At 35.9% G+C, this 6,427-nt stretch overlaps 1 protein-coding gene across 1 annotated transcript in view; it reads right to left on the bottom strand.

Moving 5' to 3' along the window:
- LOC106883773 (protein broad-minded) overlaps window positions 1–6,427 on the bottom strand; it is a 264,423-nt gene that overhangs the window by 47,975 nt on the left and 210,021 nt on the right. The window lies entirely within an intron of this gene.

Raw genomic sequence — 6,427 nt, forward strand, 5'->3', positions numbered from 1 at the left:
ACGATTATCTACATGGATTACCATTGAACTTTAAAAACTCAAAGACGATATAATGTATTGGTATATTTATTTTTTTATATATTTTTGTAAAAAACATTATTTTCTTTTCCCCTCTTCTTGAAAATTTGCCATGCAATGAAAGCCAGTTAGAAATCCTTTTTAATCCTCCTTATGCACATCTGTATTAAAATATGCTTTCAGTTTAGCATTCTGCCATATTATTATTATTTTTTATTTTCATATATATATATATATATATATAAATATATATATGTACTTAGATACTTAAAGAAGTTTTGGCTAGAATTGGCTCAAGCTACGACAAACTTAATAACACCATCTAGAAAAATCATTTTAATGATGTTTCATATTACAGTCATCTTTTGGGTACCAAAACCCATTCAAGTAAAGAGTTATTGTTTGCAGTGATATCTATAGGTGTAGGTGGTTTATCTGAAATTTGTTAGAGATATTCATCCAGGAAGTATTTGAATGTTATGAGGTCTTTTTCTTCTCTTATGTGTCTTGGCATGATATCAAATAGAGTCAGGCCAGTTGAGATGAACTAGTTCTGTCTTAGTGTTGTGATGTGAGGCAAACAAGATTTCTGTAGAGGACAGATGGCATGAATGAACTTTAAATTGATGCCAACATCATTTGTGCAATGCTGTTAGAATATTTTCTACATCATACAAAAGATATAGCACCCATGGTGACATTGGAAAGAATAAAATTTGAGTTTCCCAAGACCATCCTAATAATTAAGACCTGTCATGTCATCTATTTTTTGTGATCAATCTCTGAGGTGCTTCAATTTAAAAAATATTTTGTGTCATGTAAGGAGACAGCAGCAGACAACAATATGCAAGAAGAGTATGGGTAAAGGTGAAGAAGAAGAAAATATAGTAGGAGCATCTGTAGACTGTGGGCCATGTCAGCTTGTTGTTTATGAGGGCATTCCAGCTTAAGTTGTTGTCAACAGTTACTCTGAGGTCCCTGGTGGTGTTTGAGGCCAGATGGTTTCTATTCAAGAGAAGAGTATATGGTAGCTTAAGTGCAGCCTCTTTAATTCAGAATTATACTTGTTTAGCTGCAGATTGTGTTTCTCCACCCACTGGATAACAACAAGCAAATCCAACTGGAGATATTAGTCCAGTTTCCTGCCCCATTGCATGCATGTATGTATGTATATATGTATATTTATTTGCTTGTTCATATCCAATCAAAAAATAGCCTTCTAATTGATGATAGATCCACCTCTCTTGTGGATTCCAAGACTTTAGGGCTGCAACTATAAATGAGGGCATGATGAAAGGTAGGTCTGGTGAGACTGAAAAACTACTGGAGTGAAAATGAATAGATGTTTGTCGTGTGCAAGAAGTATGATAGGAAGGATCCTCAACCAAACTCTTCACAGTCAAAGACAGATATACAAATTCATCTAGGGGAGTAACAGTGATGGAAGGGGTGGAGTAGGCATATTGTTAGTTGAGAAATGGATAGAAAAAGTAATTGAGGTTGTGAGGGTATGTGATAACATTATCAAGATGAGAGTAGTTATAAGCACCTAAAAAGTGATAGCTATCATGGTGCATGCCCCATAGGCAGGACTAATGGAAGTACAGAAGGACTGCTACTATGAGACCCCATTGCAGGCTATTTCGATGATGACTGATGGCAACTTTATAATCGTGGCTGGTGAGTTCAACAGTCATGGTGGCCAACATGCCAATGGCTTCCTCAACATATATGAGAGAGAAATGAAGCGTAGAGCTCCTGGAGTCTAGTGATGCAATGGATCTAACAATTTGTAACACTGTAAGCCAGCCAAATATCTTGTCACCTACAAATCTGGTGTACACACAAATCAGATAGATTACACTCACATCAAGAAAGGAATTAGAGCTAGGAAAACACAGAAACATGTGAAGACATGAAGAAGGAAGATATGAAAACTGAAAGATCCCACAATCGGGAACAGATTTAGAGAAGTTCTAACTGATGTATACGACTGCAGAGAGGTAGATTTAGATACTTGTAATGTGGATGAAAACTGGGAATTTCTATGTAATAACTTGCTCAAGGATACTGAACAGACATGTGGCTGGAGCAAAGTCCCAACCAAGCTATATACATCTATACATATATATGTATGTGTGTATATATATATATATATGTATGTGTGGAGCCGCAATGGCCCAGTGGTTTGGGCAGTGGACTTGTGGTCATAGCATCGCGGTTTCGATTCCCAGACCGGGCCTTGTGAGTGTTTATTGAGTGAAAACACCTAAAGTTCCACGAGGCTCCCTCAGGAGATGGTGGCGAACCCTGCTGTACTCTTTCACCACAACTTTCTCTCACTTTTACTTCCTGTTTCTGTTGTGCCTGTAATTCAAAGGGTCAGCCTTGTCACGCTGAATATCCCCGAGAACTATGTTAAGGGTACACGTGTCTGTGGAGTGCTCAGCCACTTGCACTTTAATTTCACAAGCAGGCTGTTCCATTGATCGGATTAACTGGAACCCTCGATGTCGTAAGCGATGGAGTGCCAACAACAACAACAACATGTATGTATGTGTGCACACATACATATATACACATATATGTAAAATTAAACAGAAACCATTCAACTTATTTTAAAGTTGAAAAAACAAATGTAAAAATGCCTTCAATGTTTTAGTTGTTTTTTATCAGAAATGTGAAATTCAATGCAAATTATTTTGTTTTTCCATTTTAACAATGAAATATTTTTAAACATAACAAAACAAAGAAACAAATAGATCTTGATGAAGTAAGTAATTAATAGTCCAAAACTTAATCATTTTCGAACATTAGCTTCATTATTTTGTAACTTTTCTTCTTCTTCTCTTCTTGTGAAGACTGTTACTGCCTTTCTTCTTCCTTACATTTGACATTTAATATTTCTAACTCAATACTACCATATTGTTTTCATTTCACATTTTTTACCACATCAATTACAATAAGTCTTATTTCACAATGCTTCATTGTTCGTTAAGAAAAAAATATACAGAAAACAAATTAATATTGCATTAGAAACAATTAAATTCAATGATTTGGTTGTTTTTCCCCTCATAAATAATTTGTATTATTTTTAATCAATAACTCTTAACAGAAATAACAATACACTTACCCAACATTTTCCCAGTTTTATATACAATGTTGCTTTATATTATCGATGTGTTTATGGTGCATTATATTACATCATAATCGTCATTTTAAAGTTTACTTTTCCATGCTTGCATGGGTTGGATGGAGTATATTTGAGGCAGATTTTCTACAGCTGAATGCCTTTCCTGTTACTAACCCCCACCTACAAGGTAATATTTCCCCATAGCCAGACATATTCTCACAGAATATTGGCAATGGATGACACTGCTTCTATGACAGAGAGATACTCATTTACAACTATCACCTGATATCAAGACAAAAAGAACAAATACACACACACACACACACACACACACACACAGAATATATACTGGGCTTCGTTCAGTTTCTGTCAACAAAATTCACTCACAAGAATTTTGTCAGCCCAAAGCTATAGCAGAAGACACTTGCCCAAGGCACTACACAGTGGAGCTGAACACAGAACTGTGTGGTTGGGACGCAAACTTCTTACCACACAGCCACAACTGTGCCTACATATATTAACTATGTTGCACTAAGGTGATGAACTGCACTTTGTAAGTTCAAACCCCAGCCAGATATTATACTGGAGTTGTTTTAATTCAAATCTAACATTTTAAAAATCATGCAGAAATTTTCAGTATGCAGTTTTGTTATAACCTGATGACATTTCTATGCATTCCACACAAAATATCTGATGAATTCTTATTCCTCTTCATTATAAACTGTTACATTTCTTTGTCAACATTTGATTTCCAAAACTTCCATTCAACAACACCACACATTCTGGATTATTTCACTATTTTAAAATTTAAAAAAAAAAAAGGCACAGACAAAAAAAACAATCTATTGCCTTTAAGCTATATTCTAAATATAATTTATAAGACATTCAATATGTGCTATGCGTACACTGAAAAAACAACAAAATTACTTGATATATTTGTAATAGAAAAAATTCAGAAACAATGGCTTAGAACACTAAGCTAATATATCATTTAATAATGAAATCGCTCAGAACTATGGCTTCACAAAACTGTATTATACAAGGATATACTTCCTCTGCCATAGCACACAGTTTTCAACATTTACATGTAAGATATTGTGTGTACTTAACACACAATAAACAGCTAATGTCTTGTCTTAACAACACTGCAATCAGATTCTCATATACCTAAAGATCAAATCCAATTACACACACACATTATATTACTAATTACATACGTATGTATGTACGTAAATACATACGTACATACATAAACACACACTCATACATACATACATACATACATACATAGTCAATGCTATTCTTGTTAAAGAATAATAAATATGTACTCTACAAGAGTATGGAGTAATCCTTCAACTTAATATAAAACTGTTTTTATCGTAACTGGACAGAAAAACAAACATTGGTATATATATATATACAAGGAAGGTGTCAGTAAGGTGAAAGTTGGCAATGTCTATAGAATGAATTTAGTGTACAAGTAGGAGTTCACCAAAGATCAATTCTCAGCCCCCTCTTGTTCATCACAGTCCTCCAGGCCATAACTGGAATTTAAAACAGGCTGTTCTTGGGGGTTCCTTTACACTGATGACATTGTTGTTATAGCTGAATCACCACCTGAACTAGAGAAAAAATTTCAGGTGTTGAAGCAAGGTCTGGTCTGGAATCTAAGGGCCTTTGAGTCAATTTAAACCAAAGTCCTAGTAGTAGAAAAATGGACAACTCTCAAATCCCTTCAGGGAGATGACCCTGATCAATATGTAGGAAAGGTGTTAGTAGAAACTCCAGCAAAAGCTATGGATACATAAGAAGTGCAGTGGTATCACATGAAAGTTAACAGCAAAAGTAGTCTGTGCATGGCAGATGTGCAGGTATAATAAACACTAACAATGTACACAGTATAGACTTCCTCAAATTCCCAAGATGATCCTTAGATGTAGTAGATAGCTTCCATTACCTAGGCAACCAAGTTAGCAGTGGAGAAGGAAGTTCTGAATTACTAGAATAAGAACAGGCTGGGCAAAGTTGAGAGAGCTGCTACCTTTGTAGGTAACAAAGGGCCTCTCCCTAATAGTGAAAGGTAAATTGTATGATGCTTGAGTACATACAGCTATATTCCATGGCTGTGAAACATGGGCTATGAATAAAGAGAACATGTAAAGGTTTGAAAGAAGTGAAGCCAGCATCCTCTGCTGGATGGATAATGTCAGTGTGCATGTATGGCAGAATAAATAATTTAAGAGAAAAACTAGCATCAGTTGTAGTGTGCAAGAGAGAAGACTGTGCTGGTATGGTCATGAGATGCATGTGGATGAGGGCAGCTGCAGAAAAAAGTACCAATCTCTAATTTTGGAGGGAACCTGTTAAAGGAGTAGACCTAGGAAGACATGGGATGAAGTAGTAGGAAAGGATGTTCAGATGTTGCGCCACACAGAGGTGATGACTGGGAACTGAGACTTCTGTTAGTTTGCTGTGCTTGAGAAAACACATCAAGCTAAGTAAAACTGTGACTGTCTATACATACAGGTATGTCCTCTTATGTCCCTCTCTCAGATGAGAGGTACTTCTCTTGAGGGCTCATAGGTGCTGATGTCACATAAAAAAGACTCTTGCTGGTGCCATGTAAAAGCACCTGTGCTGGTGCCACATAAAGCGCCCATGCTGGTGCCATGTATAAAACACCTACTACACTCTGTGAAGTAGTTGGCATTAGGAAGGACATCCTGCTATAGAAACGATGCCAAGTAGGAACCTGGGTAGCTCCCCAGCTGTCCAGTTCCTGTCAAACTGTCTTACCATACCAGTATGGAAAGCAGATGTTAAATGATGATGATGGTGATGAAATGCACACACACACACACACACACACACACACACAATGCACACACACATTACAATACTAATTACATTAAAATCTGATTATACCAAATCAGACTAGAGTCTCGTACAGCCTTTCAGCTTGCCAGCCCTGGTTAAACCATCCAACCCATGCCAGTATGGACAATGGATGTTAAATGACGAGAATGATGATGATATGGTTCAAAAATACACACCAAAAAGACACAAATATAAGGTGAAAGAACAACAAACAAGGTGTCTTAGTTTAATGCTCACGAAAAATGTGAGATGTGTTTAACATTTTGAGCCTATGCTCCTCTACAGAAAGAATAGATGAAGAAAGGAAACAGATGGAAAGAAAAGAATGAAGAGAAAAAAAACATATCTGCATATATATATAAATATATATATAAATATATATATATATATATATTACAG

The sequence above is a fragment of the Octopus bimaculoides genome, chromosome 4 (assembly GCF_001194135.2).
Source record: "Octopus bimaculoides isolate UCB-OBI-ISO-001 chromosome 4, ASM119413v2, whole genome shotgun sequence".
NCBI lineage: Eukaryota > Metazoa > Mollusca > Cephalopoda > Octopoda > Octopodidae > Octopus > Octopus bimaculoides.